Raw genomic sequence first — 6,961 nt, 5'->3', positions numbered from 1 at the left:
ACCTAGGTAGGTAGGTAGCTAAATACTTATGTATTTTCGTAATTGTATAGAAATAGCATAGACATCTATTAATAATTATAATCAGAAAGCTTACCTATAATATTCTCATACAATTAAAATATTTTTTTTTGATTTTGCTTGAATCAAGGCCACAGAAAAATGTTATTATCGTAATCTGTAGGTACAAGGTTTTTAAAAACAAAACAAAGGTACCGGAACTCACTTCTTGTCAAACTTCTTACCTATTAAAGAAAAATATATTCAAATATCATCGAAGCGCATAAAAAATTAAACAAACAAATACAAATAAACAACTAAAGTTGTAAGAACATCATATATTTGAATAAAAGTATACTTATAGTGATTTCCATGATCACCACATCTTGAAGCGGGCCCCCAGTCCAGGATCTTTGGCGGCCCCCTACTTATCACTAAGGTATTTTTTACAATTACAGCAAATTTTTGATGTTCATTTATCTCACTTATCTGGTCGATCCCCCAGACTAGAGCCTTGTCAGCCCCCCTTTGCGGGGGGCCATGGTGATTTACAAAGTTCAGTCCAATTTTCGTCTGACAAATCGTCTCGATTCCTTTTCTTAGTGGCCGAATGTCTTCCACTGAATAACCACCGATCAACATATTTTGAAAGATCGGATCGAAAAGTGTCAAAGGTGGTCTGACAAGTTTGATGACCAAAAGTTCCGAAACTGTTTTGGTCTTCAACGAAGCTCTTATTGGGTTAATAATTACCTAGATTACCTATTGCGAAAATTCGCGTTCACATTCACTTGAAGAAATGGTAATAGAATTCAATGCATATATCAAACGCAATAGTTTTTCAGGATAAGCCTTTTCATATCAGCTGATTCAGGAAAATTAACTTGTACTATGTAAGCGCGAACATTGTTTTGTCTAATTGCTTTTGAAACATTAAAAATACCTACTGTGAAAAAAGATGCTGGAACACCGTTCCACCGCGTTACATGACAAAAAAGCCTTGCAAATAAGTATTATAACGCAAAATGCTGTAGATACACTGATCCTTTCAGTAAATTAATAGTTTCATGCCAAATTTATTGGAGAAAACCTTTTTGTATAAGTAGGTAGGTACCTTATACAATAATAATATACAGTATAACCTCGTTTTTACGTGCCCAGAATTCACGTTTTCCCGGAAATTGCGTGTAATTTTTTCAGTCCTGATGTATTTCAGTACATTTAATACCCGCATTTACGTTTTTCTTTCCCGCGATTTACGTCGGAAATATTCAAAATATGCGAGTTACGTGCTTGACAATGATTGGATCATGACATTCGAACGGCGTAAGGTGTTTGTAGGGAAAACTCCGTGTCTTTAGAACGGCGCACGGTGATTGGTCGGCGAGCGACGCTGTAATTGGCCCGAGTTCGGCGTTGTTGAGTCATTTAAAACCAGCATACTTGTTTGCTTAAGAACTGTCTGGTGAAGAAGAGGTTGATATTCCAACAAAAGAAGAAGCAATGAGGTTCATCGAGGGTTTAAAAACCTACTTTACAAGCTTTTCTGATATTCAAGATGACACTTTTAAATGTTTATATAGTCTTGAAAGAGAATTACATAACAAAAAAACAAAAATGCAACAAACTAATATACATGATTTTTTTAATAAAAAATATTTTTTTTTTCAATAAAAATTTAAATTGAATGTTGTTTTTTAATAAAACATTATTTTTTTAGAAACATAAAATTTAAATGTTCTTTTTTCCAATACTCCCCTTTTACATTTTCCCTCCAATTAGGTTTTTTTTTTCAGTCCCTTAAAAAACGTAAAATAGGGGTTATACTGTACTTAATAATATGAAGTTTAAACGTGTGTAAGTGAAGGTCCACTGAAAGCAATAAATTCGATACAGACTGAAAAGAAGAGGGTATGTTTAATTTATTTTGCATACAAAAGCACATATTATGTCAAATTTGTATTTGCCACAGCGATTTTGATGGAGAAACCAAAGAAGGAACTCTGAGTGATTTTCTGGGAGATTTCATGCAGTGAAATAAAAATCCAGTTATTCCATCTCAAACTCTAGCATACTTGTAGTCAGTGGCGGCTCTAGCATCTTTTAGTAAGTGGGGTCAGATGGCGTGAAATATCTAATAAGTACCTACCTAATCAATATTAATCAAAGCGTAAAAAACATATCTTTTGTAGCTATTACTTCATCTTCATAAGCCTCCTGCGTTCGAAAGAATCTTATTGCTACAAGAAAAACAAAATAGTCTTTTCAAGGATACATTCGCCGTCAACCATGTTTTTTGGTAAACTGTTCGGAGTTAAATGCTTTTTTTGTTTTGATTAGTTCATACACAATAACTAGAATAAATCTTCTAAATCTTCTAATTCTAAATCTGTTGGTGAGGTCCTAATCGTTTCACTTCTAGTTTATCTTCAAATGTCAATGTACTGAACTTATATTTCAATAAATGAACCACCTCATTCATCATAATACTTAATATTATTTATCAAAGTTATTTTACTAACGTGAAATTCAGCTATCCACAACTAGTACATCACAATAATTAATATTTAGGTAAAACAAATTAATATTGATTTAATTAACTGAAATAGCACATACCTACCCTTTGTTATTATCATTCAAGATATTATAAATTATTATAGTATGTATTAACAAATATATTTTAAAACTTAAGGAGATAGATAACATATTTGATCACTTACTGGCAAACTAACAAATAAACTAAACCGGTGGGTCATGGGATATGAATTTACAGCCGACCGACAATATAACTTCATAATATATTTTAATAATAATACGCCCAGTTTTACCTACTCCCACTTATGCAAGACCAGGTATTTACTACAGTGTCCCCGGTCCAGCATCGGTAGATGTGGGTAAAATGTGCATAGCACGTGCAAAACGACCTACAGACGTACGCACTGTTCAGTTTCCCTATGAATTTTGGGAATCATAACTGGCAATCGCATATAGCATCTCATAATATATTATTGCTTTGATTTTAAAGGGGCCACCGAATTTCGACCCCAGAAGTATCGTTGTATTGTACTATGTAGGTAGAGCCAAAACTCACATAGAGCATTAGGGATGGGCCAAGAAACAAGAATCAAGGATGGGCAAACAGTACAAATAAAATATATACTTAATTAATTTATACAAAATCAATGTATTATGGTAGGAACGTATAACATGAATATCAATTGAATATTGATTATAGAATGATGATGAGGGGACCGGGGTCTGTCCCCTAGGTACCCAAAGGAAGAGCCGCCCCTGCTTGTAGTCATGCGTTTATGAAAAATGTTCAGGCCTTGTTTGCAATGCTCTCATGAACTAATGTGTGCTACCAGTGCTAACGTATTCTATTAAATCTATCCAATTCATTTATCTTATCATTTAATTTATTTATTCGATTTGATAATTCATTTTAGCACTCCAATCAAATTAAATTTCATTAAATGAATATCTTTGAACATTATTAAAGACTTTCTCACATTTCACCATAAATCAACAGCCGATTCGAATTGTTGATTGAAATAATTACTTATAAAGAACACAATAACTAGGATTTGGATTTTCTTGCGACCAAAGTATTCTTTCTGTCACTACCAAAGAATTTTAATTATAAATAGGAGCCTTGTACAATATTATTTCTGTTATGACAATTGAAATTATTTAGCAATGGTTAAGTTGGTAAACTCTACAAATATTAAAATTGTTTAGTTGCCTTTCCGATTATCTTACTCATGCAAATTGGCTGCCATTTTTTATGTTCATTGTGCATACTTACTTGAAGACTGTTATAATCAATGTGATCTTTCAACTAAATAATAACGCCAAAGCGTAGATTGTTGGCTACTTATCACCTCATCTTGGCGGATTGTCTTTTTATACACCCTGCAAATTGGCAAATGAATGTCATAGCAGTCGTGTGAAGTTCTCTGCAAATGAATCTGTAATGCGAAGGCGTTTGTAACTAACTTAATGAGTAGACCGGTGGTCTTCTTTTGCTCTATAGAAGAAAGTTTTTTCAACATCTCTGGTCGCTAGTTTTTTTTTCATCAAATGCATTTGTTCTCTAGTCCTTAGCTCTAGTCCAAAAGATTTACAAGTGTAGTTTTGTTAGCTTGCAGGATCTCACGAATTTCACACAGTCAAATAAGACACTTTTTTGTCTTTTTATTATTGAGTGTGCTGCTCTACTTTCATAAAGGTATGCTTAAGTGGAAGAAACTAATTGTGGTTGATGACTTCCATTTGTTTAAATTTGGTCATTGCAATAATTCAGCAGTATAAAACCGGCAAAGAAGAATTTCTACTTTTTACTGGGCAATTAGCCATTAAAGGAGTCAGGCCTTCGGTGTTCTCCACCATGCTGTCAGTAACTCATTCCAGTAGACATGAGGCTATTTTGTAGAAAATATTTCATAAGTAACTCACAATCAAAGAATTGTGATTCTTTAGTAATTTAATGAGGGGATTAAACAATTGAAACAGAATAATTAAGAAACAAACCATAGGTAATTTTATTTATATCAATTAATGGAAAACATATATAATTTGTTCCCACATTTATTTAATAATAATAAAGGACATTATTACCTGTACATAGCTCATTATTTGATCACTTATTATGATGAATTTAGCTGCAAGGCTTTTTAGTCTTAACACTAAATAGAAATGTAAATAAATATGTTTATAATAAAGTAACGCCAGATCTTTAGTAAATAGATCGTAGGTAAATTATATCATTAGAAGTGTTGAAATACTTTTAAAAAACCCTGCAGCTAAAACAAATTGTCTTTTCCTTTCAATATACAATTGAATAAAATACAAATCAATTAATGTCTACCTAAAATAAATATGTGAATTCGATCAGTCGTCACAAAATGACAACCGATACGATCCAATATGCTTCACCAATATGCTCACGGATATGCTTTTATTTTGAAAATATTGGTGAATTCACTAAGTACATCACGCTTTGAGTATTGTTCGACGAGGAATTTCAACAAATGATAATGCCACTCGAGTGAGACACCTTTCACTTTTATGCTAAAGAGAAACACAGTCTAGCGATGAGAGAAAGATATGGCCGACACGAAAACAGTGCTCGATTTATTTCCAAAGTTTAAAAGCATACCTTTTGCAAAGTGTATTACAAAATATACATAAAATTCAAGGACGACAATAGTTATTAAAATTCATAAAAACAAAATATGTATCTATAAAATTGTTCATATTGACAATTTTATCATATTATTTCTTTACACCTAAACACTTTTCATTTATCTGATATTGGTATTATAATTGGACGGTGTCACTTGATATATATAATATATATATGTAAATATTTAACTTCACATTTATTTTACACAAATACTATACGAAAAAGTTCACTCGCTTTTTCAATTTCATGGCATTAATAATATATTCGTGACTTATAATAAATCAATACTCAAAATAATTCAAAAAGAATAATACCGCGTCAAGTTAAATATTGTATATTGTAGTAAATAAATAATCAATTGCTCGGTGCCCTTCAAATCTCAAATTGCAGAAGATAAGTTCACGTTTTGAATTATTTAACAGGATTTAAGGTCAAGAGGACTTACACACAGCTAAATTTAGAAAATATTAAAATATTGCTTACACATTTTAGTGCTTATTGTCTTTAAACATACTGATTATTGTAATAGCAAGCATTTAAGAATGAATTGTCAATAATTTAGTTAGGAAATTATTATTATCATGTTCAAAATTGTTCTCGCAAAACTAAGAAAGTTTCTCCGATCGCAGAGAGGCAGCAAAGTGTGAAGGGTTATGTATCGTTTCACTCCTCAATGCGAAGCTAATAATTGTTTAGAATACCGTCATCGGACTCTCGCACTTATTATGAAATTAAATTGCTTGGCACAATTTTTTCTTTACATCCTAATCTGCCGACTTCTGTTTTGAAATACCATTTTACACTATGGAAGAATCTTAACTGTATTGGAAAATATAATTTAAAATTCAATAATCAAAAATAAACAACTATAATTTTAACAGTCCCGAAACAAAGTTTTTGTTATTTTTGCAATATTTTGTAAAATTAACAAAAACTTTGTTTTAATACCATTAAAATGGAGTCCCACCGCGTAACGCCAGTTCAATATACTTAAATCAATTATAATTTTCAGGAATTTCAAATACACCATAAATATTTTGATGGATTGTATATGGTTATACATAGACATACTACATAAGAGGCTTTTGACATTTACGCTAAGGGATTCATTCGGCTGCCTGTCTAAATTAAATATATACATTTAAAAATACACTTTATAAATGTTCCAAGGTTTTAATATTATTTTTCTAATATGACCTTCGAAGTGATAAATCTATTTGAATTAAAAAAAGATTGAACCCTTTATTTGGTGGGTAAGTATACTATTTCCCGAATATAAGCCAAGTTCTAAATATGTTATGTAGTATATTTATGTATATTATGAAAACACACAGAGGAATATAAAAAACAGACAAATTTTGACAATAATTGAGATATAAAATTTATGCAATTAAAAACTTTTAAATAAAAAACTTCACATAGACTTAGATTGCAAAATTTAATCATGAAAGCATATTTACAACTTACTTTCGAAACCTTAACCCCGATAAAAAAATAATATATCTTTTTCTAAAAATTTATCAACATTACTGACATATTAATCTTGTAATAATAATATTAATAATAATAATAATATATTCATTCTTATAATATATTTGTAGTACAAATCATGCAATCTTTTCATCAATCTACAATCACATTTTGTCTATATACACCTAATAAAGTAAATTTTGAAATAAAATATTATTCACTAATCGTAACAATTAATTATTTATGAAAAAACTAATAGACGTATGGCAATACTATTTTAGCCTTTTATAATAAATGTTTCATTTT

The sequence above is a fragment of the Rhyacophila brunnea genome, unplaced genomic scaffold (genome assembly GCF_057557595.1).
Source record: "Rhyacophila brunnea isolate RB1 unplaced genomic scaffold, BYU_Rbru_1.0 scaffold_9, whole genome shotgun sequence".
Classification (NCBI taxonomy): domain Eukaryota; kingdom Metazoa; phylum Arthropoda; class Insecta; order Trichoptera; family Rhyacophilidae; genus Rhyacophila; species Rhyacophila brunnea.
Note: the sequence above shows the minus strand (reverse complement) of the source record.